The sequence below is a fragment of the Lepus europaeus genome, chromosome 12 (genome assembly GCF_033115175.1).
Source record: "Lepus europaeus isolate LE1 chromosome 12, mLepTim1.pri, whole genome shotgun sequence".
In the NCBI taxonomy this organism is placed as follows: domain Eukaryota; kingdom Metazoa; phylum Chordata; class Mammalia; order Lagomorpha; family Leporidae; genus Lepus; species Lepus europaeus.
In genome coordinates, this window is record NC_084838.1 from 50,782,533 (window position 1) to 50,795,808 (window position 13,276).

Here is a 13,276-nt window from a genome sequence, read left to right on the forward strand (position 1 = left end):
AGATAAGTAGGAACAGTAGATATATGTTAGGGCCCCCACTTTGCTTTATCTTTGATAGATAAATGATAGATAGATAGATAGATAGATAGGATTTATTTATATCAGTAAAATAATTAGTTTATAGTGGTTATGTTAGGGAATAGGATTGGGAAAAAGAGAAGCTATCAGCTTCACTTTTGACTATATATTGTTTGCATTAGATCAATATACTAGTATTATAATTCTATTACAATGATAATGTGAAAGGGAAAAATGAACTTGTAATTAAAGTTGAAAATCAACTACTGCTTATTTTTTTAAAGATTATTTATTTGAAAGTTAGAATTACACAGAGAGAGGAGAGGCAGAGAGAAAGAGGGAGGGAGGGAGGGAGGGAGGGAGGGAGGGAGGGAGAGGTCTTCCATCTGATTCACTCCCCAATTGGCCAGAATGGCCTGGGCTGTGCTGATCTGAAGCCATGATAGAGGAGCTTCTTCAAGGTCTCCCATGTGGGCATAGGGACCCAAGGACTTGGGCCAACTTCTACTGCTTTCTCAGGCCATAGCAGAGGGCTAGATCACAAGTGGAGCAGCTGGGTCTCGAACCAGTGCCCATATGGGATGCTGCAGCTCAGGCCAGGGTGTTAACCTGCTATGCCACAACGCCAGCCCCAACTACTGCTTATTTTTCATGTCACAAAAAAGTATTCATTCATTATACAGGAAAATATCTCCCCAAAAAATGTTTGATAATGAAAAATAATTCTTATATATAAATTATGAAGTTCCTTAGAAAGTTTAGTGATGAATTAAATCAACTAATCTGAATTAAAGTCTTTTTTGCTCACTCCATCTATTAGCGCAGGACTATATGTGACCATGGTACAATGGAAATGGGGAATATATACTGTAATAAGTTGGAAATGTGATTAGATTTTCTTTCCCTAAGAGGAAAAAGAAAAATTTAATTTTCTGTCCATTTATAAAAAACCTTGGGGTAAATGCTAAGATACAGAGTGGAGGAAAGGACTTATCCTAGTGCATAGAGGCACAATACACAGCAGTATTTCTCTGCAGGATGAGAGGTGTGGGAAGGTGTGCCTCAAGAATGAAAGTGCTGGGACTTGATCAGGTTCTGGAGGCAGAAAACAGAGTCTATGAAAAACCATGTCCAATATCTCCTTACTTCCTTACTTCTAAGAAGTACAGGTTTTCTCATTTTAATGATTCTGAAGCTGGGGTGAGTCTTACATTCATTGACAGGTTGCAGTCACTGCTAGGCAGATAGCCACTTTGATATGGTTGTCATTGCCTTGATCCCAAATAAGTTGTCACTCCCTCTAAGTTTAGAATATTTTTGCTGCTATAAGTATTGAGGGTTTTTTTTTCTTTAAGATGTCTTCTAAAAGATTATACTGTGATTCAGGATTAATGTGCAAGTCACTACATATGCATAAATATACGAAAATTGAGCAGTAGGCAATAAATTTAATTTTAGCGAAACAAATATTCATCATATCAGGAATGACTAAAGCCCCATATTTCCTTATAAACAATAACCATGTGCTTTGTAAAACTTAAGAAAATAAAATACCCAGAAGTATATGAAGTTGTTTTAGGATTTATTATTAATGTACATACAAAAGAGTTTGCCCATCAAATGCCACGTCCAGGAACTGAAACAAAAGAAATTGCTAAATTGCTTGGAATTGGTGAAAGAAAATGAGTAGTAATGTGACTGATTCATACAACATGTAGAACTATCTTCAAGCCATTCCATCATAGTTAAGTTGATAGCAATTTTCTTCCTAACGCAGTCCAATGGTATGTCTTTTGATCAGTGCCATAATGGATTTAATGAAATAAGAATAAAATATATTTTTCACTTTTGAAAATTTAAAAGAAATATTGGATTCCTGATTTAAAGTTAAAGAAATCCATGAATAATATTCTAAAGTGGTACAAAAAAAGAACAATCTTTAATAACTAAGCAAGGAAAGACATGTTGGGCATGGGGCCATCAAATTCTCAGGTTAAGAAATAGTTTGAGTTACTGCTTTATACTGCTTTATACTGACCTGCATCCCCTTTGTGGCCCTTTTAAATATGTTTTATATTTGCCTGTACAAGGTACTGAATCTCAGCCTCAGTTTTCTACTCCACAAAACAGGTATAATAATCCCGGTACGAAAATTTATGGGGATTAAAAAGATACCACAAATAAATAGTACATCAAGCCTTTGACATAAATGCTCATTTAAATCCTAGTCCTGGGCACCTGGCACAGTAAGATGCCCACATTCCATATGGAAGTGCCTGTGTGTGACAGACACTCCAGTTCTAATTCCAGCTTCCTGGAAACGGGAGATGACTTGAGTATTTGGGTCCCTGCTACCCACAGGAGTCCAGATTGAGTTCCAGGCTTCTGGTTTCAGTTTGGCCAAGCCCCAGCTAATGCAGACATTTGGGAAGTGAATCAGTAAATAGGAGATATCTCTGTGTGTTTGTGTGTATGTGTATTGTTCAAACAAATAAAAATTTTAAAAATTAATAAACTTAATAAACAAAATGCCAGTTCCTGTGTTTTCTCTAAAAAGGATGCCACATTTAAATGAAATTCTTGTTTGTAAGGTTTATGTCATCAGACTCTAAGAACCATGAGGTGAGGGCTGGTGTCATGGCACAGTGGGCTCAGCTGCTACTTAGGATGTCAGCATCCCATATGGCTTCCAATACAGTCCCCTGTTAGATAGCCTAAGTAACTGTGGTCCTGATTCCCACGTGGAAGATCGAAATAGAGTGTCAGCCTCCTGACTTTGGCCTGGCCTAACCCTGGTCATTATGGCCATTTGGGGAGTGAGCCAGCAGACAGAAGGTCAGTCTCTTTCTCTTTCTTACTCTTACTCTTCTTCTTCTACTCCCTCCTTCTCTGGCACTTATTCAAACAAAAATTAATAATAAACGTAAATATTTTTTAAAAAATAAAAGAACCATGAAGTGTTAAAACTCCAACCCTGAAACATCAGGATCTAGCATTAGAAAACTGGATAATCAATTGATTAGAATAATATCTTCACTTGATGTGATACCTCTTTTCAGATATACCTCAATCTTAAATATTATTATAATTCTTTACTTGGGAGCTGCAACTAGCTGAGAAATATACCTTTTTTTTAAGATTTATTTATTTATTTGAAAGGCAGAGTACAGAGAGGGAGAGGGAGAGGCAGAGGCAGAGAAATAGAGATCTTTCATTTACTGGTTCACCGCCCAAATTGGCCACAATGGCCAGGGCTAGGCCAGGCTGAAGCCAGGAGCCAAGAGCTTCATCCATGTCTCCCAAATGAGCACAGGGGCTCAACACTTGGGCCATCTTCCACTGCTTTCCCAGACACATTAGCAGGGAGCTTCATTGGAAGTTGAGCAGCCAGGACTGGAATCAGTGCCCATGTGGGATGCTGGCACTGCAGGAGGCAGCTTAACCCACTAAATCATAGCACCAGCACTGAGAAACAGTCACCTTTCGCTGCTGTTGACTTGGAAGTTGCCTAGAGAAAAGACCTCCTAAACCAGAAGTGGTTCATTACGGTTTATTTTTTCATTGATATTTTAATTGTCATCACTGATTATAGCTTAGCAAACAGTTGGGATGTAAAATCAAGCCAAGGAACAGTAGTTTACTTTTATAAATTTGGAAGGGAGAGATTAATCTCCAGAAAAAAAATAGAGAATATTTCTGTTTAATTTCAACTATCACCAGACATGTTAATCACATAAATGTCAAAATGCAAAAACAGATAAAATGTCACAACAATAAACAAGTTGCTTTAAAGTCATAAAATTTATGTTTTATTACTGCTCAGATGATTATCAAACTCTACAAATTCACTATAGAGGGATACCTACATAGCATCACAGACAAGGATTATGGCTCTAGGGACTGTAAGAGAGTATTGCCTCTATTACCCTATCAGTATTATAACAAGGGGAAACAGTCATTCAAGGAAGCCCTTCTCTTCTGTCTCATGCACTGGACCAAGAATGATAGAGAGAGAGATTTCATACTTTGGATCCTCACAGAATCACTGACACTTCGAATAAAATTTATACTTGCAAAACAAAATGGAAATAAATATGTATTCAAAGATGGATAAAGTTAAACTCCTTTATATTTAGTTCTATGGGTATGTATTAACCATCAAGTGTATACTATGAGTGTATGTTGCCAAAAGTACAGAACCTACTAAGGAAAGTTGTCATATGAGAGATTTTTAATGTCTAATATTGTTAGTGCAAAATAAGTTGTGTGAGGATGATTATATTCCTCTGCAAGCATGTTTGCAAGGTTCTCCGGACTACCTCATTCCATATTCTAACTTGACACCTATATGTTAATCCAAAGGAATACAAAGTTTGCAGAACCCTTGCCTAAATCCACCACTTTTGGAATACCTATTTATAATTGCATTGTAGGTAGCTCATGTGTAACATTAACAATCTTACTCCAAGACATTTATTTCTTAGCAGTCAAAACCAATGCTCTATTTCTATCCTTACTTCATGGAGAAGTAATAACAACATACCTCATGGAGAGAAGGCTGAGTACAGGCTTAGAACTGAATTAAAATTTCACTACTTAGCAGTGTAAACCCATGCAAATAATCACTTCTCTGAACTCGTTTTACCCTTTGTAAATGAGGTTACTAATACTTACCACTTTGGTTTATTTTTGAGGATTAAGTGAGATGATATATAGAAATGAATAACTAAGTTTAGTACGTGATGAGTTTTTAAAGAGTTTTTATTATTATTATTATGTTACGTTCTCCAGTTAATATCTAAAACAAACAAAAAAAAAACTAGTTATTCAGATAAGATCTCAGAAAGAACATTCTTCAGTCTAGTGTAGCAGTACCAAATATTAACCATACCATTCACTTAACAAGACCTACACAACCAGTCTCAGCATTGTTAATTAAGCCATGTGAAGCATTTACTAGATATATCCATCATACTTCAGAGGAAACCAGTTGACTTGCAGATACTTAACCCTATATAAAAATAACATCTACCAATTATTGAGAAACACTTGTGTGCACCCTCTCATATAATCTTTTAAAACCTTGCTATCCTTCTTTGAAGGATGGAGTCTCATTTCCTCTCCTCTTTAAAGTGAGTGTGATTTTGTAATTGACTCAAAAAAATAAAACGCAACAAAAGAGACACCACAAGATTCTCAGGGCTAGGCTATAGAAAGCAATGCGGTTTTTATCTGGCTCTCTCTCTAGGGATGCTTGCTTTTGGAACCAAACTATAATGCTGTATTAATGCCAACCAGCCACACAGAAGACTCTGCATAGGTTTTCTCTACAACCCCTGTAAAGGTTACAATAAAAACCAACATCAATCCATTTGATTCCAGTCCAAGCTCTCCAGCTAACCCAGTTGATGCCATCTGAAGCAGAGATACAACTTTCCCCTTCTTTCCCTTCCTATACTAATTACTCCTGCCATAAATCTTGTCCTTATCACCTCACACCTACAGCATTTCAAGCAGCTCCTAACTACCTTCTCTATTCTCTACTCCTTAAAACCTTCTAAAGTATACCTAATAACAGTTCAATATTCTGAAAGAATTAATATTATCCTACCATCACACCATTAAAAAGTACTCAACAGTTTCCTATTGTCCCAAAATAAAGCCCAACTACACTGCTAAGACTTCCAAATTCTGCCCCAAATTAACAATTCTTACATCTTGTCTTCATCTGCCAAAATGAGCCTCCTATGCAGCCAATCAGAACTATTTTCTGTTTCTTACTAGAGCCTCTTAAATCTAAACTCCTACTCATAACATCCTTATAGTCATCCCATCCAGTTGGGTATGTAAGACCTGGCTCAAATAGGGTAATGACAGCCTATTTTCAAATATTGAAGAACATTGCAAACTAGTAGCTAAATTATTGATAGCTTGAAATTGGTAATCATGAAAGTATTACACCACAGAAACTAGAAAACACTACATGTCAGAGTTTTGCAGAATGGACTGATCAGCACATTGTTGCCCTCATCTTTGCTTCATGTACTCAAATGTACCTACGCTTTGGATGCAGATCAAGTGCAACCCTCCCTATAATGTACACCCTGCTCACTGGATGTGTATTATTTGCTATTCTCCTATAGTCTGTGTAAATTTCCTACTTGTCCTTAAAAACACACTACTTTGAAGAAAATGTTTCAACAATACAGTCACAAAAAGTGAGGAAAGGGTAATGATTTGGTTTGGCTTGGCTCGATCATGATTTAAAAATAGCATTTAGTGGCATGCCATGTGCATTACAGGTATCCAAGGAGTCATCGAATATCTCAAGGGTACTCTAGAAACTCCAGACGTAGATCCCTCAAGACTTTAACATATTTCCCGAGCAAGAAAGAAAATTGTTTGGGGAAGTTTTATGTCTATATAATATCTATCTAAAATAAATTTGAAATTATTGGCATGCAAATACATATAAACACAAAACAACCTAATAAAATAGAAAACTTTGATAAAAAGGGAAATGTGTTTGTACTAACTAGAATATAAAATGCTATATTTAACCACTACATTTTGTCGTATGATTCCTTCCAACCAGAACAAGATAATGGGAATGTAATGAGTGACATTACTGGAAATGTCAGTTTCTCACTACAGAAAAGAGAAAGCATTCATGGAAAGAGATAGTATTTTCCTCTGCTAAATTCTGAAAAGCATATTTTTCTGAAGTGTGTGTATGAAATAAGTGATATAATGGATATATGCTCAATAATGTTTTTACAGAAGTGAAATATAGTCTGTTTCTCATAGTATGCCTCAGTTAAGACTAAGGTCACATCCTTAAGAAATAATACCTTCCAGATGTCTCTACAGACAAGTGTATAGAGACCCAATATTCAACTATAAATGAAAACAATTCATATAGCATACAGTATATCCCAGAGATATACTATAAACAGAGATTTTAATCAGGACCTTGTCCAAAAATGGCTGGGAGAAGAGTAAGACCTGAGGCAATCCAAAGATGAATCGGCTGTACAAAAATGAGGACAGTAAGCAGAAGAAAGTTGTCAAAAATCAAAACAAGGAGATAGGAAGGATGAATGTCAGAGAGTGAGTGCTATAGCAAAGCTGGAATTCATATGCCACAGGCATTTGAGTGGATGAGGAGGTCATTTTAAGAGATCTGGGGGTGGGAGCATTTAGTATAACAGTGAAGAAGTCAGTGAAGACATCCATGTCTTATATTCCAGTACCTGGGTTCAATTCCTGGCTCTGGCTTTCCAATCCATTTGTTGTCATTGCAGATCCTGGGAGGTAGCTGCTGATGGCCTAAGTACTTGAGTCCCTGCCACCCACGTGGGAGACCTGGATTGGGCTCCCAGCTCCTGGTTTTGGCCTGGCCCAGTCATGGGACATTGTGAGCATTGTAGACCTTTATACTTTAAATATATTTTTATTTAAATTAGAAATGTATATATCTCTCTCTTTCTCTGTATATGTGTTTCTCTCTGTTTCAGTATGTCTTAACTTTTGTACTTAACTCATTCTGCAGAGGTAATGGGGAAATCTGCTTCTCAAATAAAAAATAGACATGAGATTGAATGGGTGAACAAAATCGACATGTTTTGGAAAATAAGAAGGTTGTATGGTTGATCTATTTCCTACTAAAAATGTTGTTTCATATAACAAGTATTGCCTTTCAAAAGGCCATCTATTTCTCCTTTAAAGTGTATAGAAAGAACATATAAGATGTTTTTGCAAGAAATGTTTCTCAGCTTTAGACTGTTAAAGCTGAACATCTGGAAAAAAATGCTTGCTAAAGTCTCCAGTTGCCCACCAGAGTCCCATGGTTGGTGGACATTTTTAATGGGCAGCAGGGTATCTGAAAATATTTCTCTGTAAGTAGTATCAGTCATCTACTGTGGCCATCAGAACGCCTCAGTTATGTACACCAACAGTAAAATGATTGCATAATCTCAGTACCTGCCAGGACAAGGCAACTGCAAAAGTGATCTCTAGAAGACTGAAGGACTTAACTTGCTATTTAATGTTGACGAGCCAAATTGATAAATGTCTGATAAATTCAAGGGTCTCAACTTCGTGAATATGGAGCCATATTTCCAACAGAAAGCAGATTCCAAAACCAATTCCTTCCAATGCAGCTATGTCTAATGATGGGATGATAAAACCAGACCACCTGCATTTGGGAAAATATTTCCACTTCCATGTATCATGGCAAAAGAAAGAGGTTTATGCTTCTTTCAACCATAAAACTCTATGGCTTAGTTATATCAAAGTTCATGAGATATCATAGTAAAGTTTAGAGTAAACAAAAGACATACATTTCATTTAATATAAAGCAGAACAGAGATGTCCAAGGATAGAATGAATGAAGTGAATTAATACATAGTGTTCTGTCTCTACAAATAGTTGGATATCACATGAATATGATATTGTAGAGTAATAACGTTTAGGGCATGATTCAAATAGTGAACATACAGTTAGACTTCATGACAGGTAAGATATCTTTCAGTTCTGTGCTTCAAAGTTCCAGTACAACATTTTGTCCAAAATGCTTATCTGGATTTCTGACACTTTGTTACTAAATTTCCTTGACTGGATTTATAATCTCTACAACCTATTTCACCTGCATATTTTTTCTTAGATATCCCTTCCCACATAGAGAGACATCTTCATGCCTTGTCTCTGTATTCAACCATTCATTGCTAGTACTAACCTTGCTGCTTATGTGGCTGTAAGGAGAATGTCACTTCTTGCTTCACTCCTAACACTTGTGTCCTGCCACTGACCACATCCTTGAATGATAATCATCAGACAGGAGTCTAGCTTATTTTTTAACAACAGCTAACTCTAAGTAACTCTTAGTGATTCAGTCTTCATTTTAAGCAGAAGTTGAATTTTTCATATTTGAAGTAAAATTTAGATTTTATTTAGCTTTCAAATTCTATGTATTGAGCTGCGTTCACCCAATAAACACTTTCCTCTTTACTACCTGATCTCTGCAACAAACACAAAATAAAATTAAAAGGAAGACAGGAGTAGGTTGCTGTCACAGTAGTTAAGGCACCCTTTGGGATCCCCATACCCCATATTGTTTTTGAGTCTCAGCTCTGCTTCCAATTCCAACATCCTGCTAATGTGCCCCATAGGAGGCAGAAGGTGATGGATCAAGTACTGGGCCCCTGCCATGCACATAGGAGAACCAAACTGAGTTCCGAGCTCCTTTGCTTTGCCCTGGTGCAGTCCCTGCTCTTGCAGGCATTTAGTGAATAACCCAGTGGGTGGAGCATCTCTCTTGAATGCTCTCTCTATCCCCAACTCCATCTTTTTAAAAAAAAAAAAACTTTTAAAAGAAATGCATTCCTTTTAATTTACCTTGGGGCCAGCATTGTGGCACAGCAAGTAAAGATGACACCTGCAATGTTGGCATCCCACAGGGGTGCTGTTTCCTATCCTGGCTGCTCCACTTCTGATCCAGCCCCCTGCTAATGGCCTGGAAAAGCAGAAGATGGCCCAAGTTTTTGGGTCCCTGCCACACACAAGGAAGATCTGGATGAAGTTCCTGGCTCCTGGCTTCATCCTAGCGCAGCCCAGCCCTGGCTGTTGCAACCATCTGGGGAGTGAGCCCAACAGATGGAGGATTTGTGTCTCTGTCTCTCCCTCCCAGTTGATTTGACTTTCAGATCATTTTTTGTTAAAAAAAGATTTATCTATTTATTTGAAAGATATGGTGACAGAGAGAAGGACAGACACACACAGAGAGATCTCTCATCTTACTGATTTACTCCCCTAAATGGCCACAACAGCCAGGTATACAGTAGCCAAGAAATCCATCTATGTGTCTCACATGGGCACCAGGCCATCATCTACTGCCTTCCCAGGCACAATAGCAGGAAGTTGAATGCAAAGCTGAGTAGCCAGGACACCAACAAGCATTTGAATATGTGATGCCGGCTTGGCAAGCAATAGCTTAACTTACAGTACTATATTGCAGAACTAGATCACTTTGGAACAAAAAAAAAGATACTTGGGATAGCACCATTGCAACTTTTATTCTGATAAACCTAATATTAGAAAATGTGATTTACATATTTAGTAAAATGAGATTCTTATTGGATATCAAAATTAGTCTTACCTATCCAGTCACAGGCAGTACTGGATGACTGCAGTTATTTCTAGGTGAAGTCCTAGCCTATAAAACTTACGACATGGTGTAGAAAAATAGAATGCATGTTCCTGTGTGTAACTATGCTCCTAGATACACATGATAGAAAAGAGATGAACTATGCATCCTTAAAATCATTCCCGGGGCCAGGGTTGTTGTGTAGTGGGTTAAGCCACTGCCTGCAGTGCCAGCATCTTATGCTGTGCACCTGGGAAAGCAGTGGAGGATGGCCCAAGTCTTTGGGTCCTGCACCCATGTGGGAGACCCAGATGGGGCTCCTTGCTCATGTCTTCAGCCTGGACCAGTCCCAGCCATTGAAGCCATTTGGGGAGTGAGTCAGCAGGTAGAAGACTTCTCTGTCTCTCCCTCTCTTTCTGTCACTCTGACTTTCAAATAAATAAAATAAATCTTTTAAAACATCATTCCCAATCTCATCCATCAAACTCTTTCTTACTCCATAAAGAAATGTAAGGATGAGGCCAAGGCCCAGGAATATCTAGAAGAAATTCCTCCTTTGGAAACCAGAAGAACTCAGAAGGGCCTCCCTCTTTTATCAAGGATTATCACTGCATCAAGAGAGTGGCAAGCAAAGATTTTGGTGACTTTTTCCAAGGTGATTTAGAGCAATCATGTCAAGATGGCTGAGGTGAGGGCTGAGAGTTTCCAGAAAGAACTATACAAATAAATGCATGTCATTGTCTAAGTCTGTTTGGGGTATTAAAAAAAAAAAAAAAACTTTACAGAGCAATTAAAAGAAAGCTTAAGTTATAATATAATATAAATATAGTCATGCAATATATGTAATAAATAATAGAAATTTATTTGTCATGGCTCTGGGGAACGAGTCTTCTTTTTTTTTTTTTTTTTTTTTTTTGACAGGCAGAGTGGATAGTGAGAGAGAGAGACAGAGAGAAAGGTCTTCCTTTTTGCCGTTGGTTCACCCTCCAATGGCCGCTGCGGCTGGCGCATCGTGCTGATCCGAAGCCAGGAGCCAGGTTCTTCTCCTGGTCTCCCAGGCAGGTGCAGGGCCCAAGCACTTGGGCCATCCTCCACTGCACTCCCGGGCCACAGCAGAGAGCTGGCCTGGAAGAGGGACAACCGGGATAGAATCCAGCACCCCAACCAGGACTAGAACCCGGTGTGCCAGTGCTGCAAGGTGGAGGATTAGCCTGTTAAGCCATGTCCCTGGCCCGAGTCTTCTTGATAAAACACTGGCAGACTGGGTGTCTGACGAGTGTGGGTTCTCTCTGCTTCTAAATGGCCCCTAATGAGGGAGGAGTGCAACTAAATGACATTGCTCCTACAAGAACACTAATTCCATTCATGAAAGCAGAGCACAATAACTTGGTCATTTTCCCCAAAGGCTTCACCTCTCAATGCTATAACATCTGGTACATAGGTTCCAATAAACAAACGTTCCAGAACCATAGCAGTCACCAATCATTTCCTAAATGAACACCGCCATTCTTTCACTGCCATTCTACCAGGACTATTACCTGGCATGTTATTCTACTCTATAAACTCATGTTCTTTTAAGATTTATATATTTGAAAGACAGAGTTACTGCAAGAGGTAGAGACAGAAAGAGAGGTCTTCCATCCACTGGTTCACTCCCAAATGGCTGCAATGGCCAGAGCTGAGCCAATCATAAGCCATGGTGGGCCTGGGTCAGAGGACTTCTTGGTGGACATGAGGATCCAGAGCAAGCAAGGCATCCTGACCCTGAAGTACTCCCACTGAGCATGGCATCATCACTAATTGGGATGCCATGGAGAAAATCTGGCACCAAATCTTCTACACTGAGCTGCAAGAGGTCCCTGAGAAGCATCCCTCATGCTTCCCAGAATCCCAGAGCCCCAAGATAAACAGAGAAATAACCCAGATCATGTTCAGGACCTTCAACACCCCAGCCATGCACATGGCCTTCTGAGCCAAGCTCTCCCACCATGCCTCTGGAGTCATGACTGACTCTAGAGATAGGGTGCACATCTATAAGGACTATGCTTTCCCCCAGCCATCTTGTGTCTCCATTTGACTTGCACAGATCCTGACTACCTCATGAAGATGCTTAGGGAGCATGGCTACAGAGATCATGCAGGACATAAAGGACATGTTGCATTGCCTCGGACTTACAGGAGAAAAGCAGTATGTTGTGCCACGGCCATGTGATCATTGTCACAGAGTGGTTCTGGTATCTGGAGGTGCTCCTCCAGCCCTACTTCCTGGGCATGGAGCCCTGCATCATACAGCAGGCTACCTTGAACTTCCACCTGAAGTGTGACACCAACATCCACAAGGACTTTTATGCCAATATAGTGCTGTCCTTTAGCACCACCACTTGCTGGGCATTGCTGACAGCATTCAGAAGGGGGTCATCACGCTGATGCCCAGCACCATGAAGATAAAAATCATTGCACCTCCTGAGCCGTGTGATGGGCAGCTCCATCCTGACTTTCTTGTCCACCTTCAGATGTGGATTAGCAAGCTCAAGTATGATGAGTCAGTGCCTCCATCACTCAATGCCAATGCTTCAAAAGGCACTGTAAGCAGTGCAGCATTTGCTGCATGTATCATTTCACAAGTATATAATGTCCCTGGCAAATAAATACACCTCATGCTAGCTTCATAAAACTGAATAAGCTTTTGAAAATAAATTTGTCCTTGACGCTTGTGTCTGCTGTTGGCACCTGATTGTAGAACTTGTTGCTGATTTTTCATCTCATATTCAAGTTAACTGTTCCCTTGGCATATGATTAATACCCCATACACATCTTTGATTTAAACCACAGTCCACGTGGCTTTGTCACTTTGTAGCTGAGGAGAGAACATGCTTACAGACAAGACGTCCAGGTATGCCTTGGTGTGTCTGCATGACCACAGTCTCTCAATCTGCACAAGGCATTAATGTGTCATAGCTAACATTCCAGGATTTCTCAGAGCCTCCGTGAGTGTCTGAACCAGTTGTAATTTTCATCTTACTGGTCTTAACATTGGGGGAAGTCTGAGCTTTGAGATCCAGTTTCCCTTTTTACCTGGTTTTCCTGTCATACATGGTAGGCTGTACCTGCCTCA

At 39.2% G+C, this 13,276-nt stretch overlaps 1 pseudogene; it reads left to right on the top strand.

Annotated features, from left to right (window-relative positions):
• The first annotated feature begins 11,830 nt into the window (after positions 1 to 11,830).
• On the top strand, positions 11,831 to 12,809 carry LOC133770996 (actin, cytoplasmic 1-like; annotated as a pseudogene).
• The last annotated feature ends 467 nt before the right edge of the window (positions 12,810 to 13,276 follow it).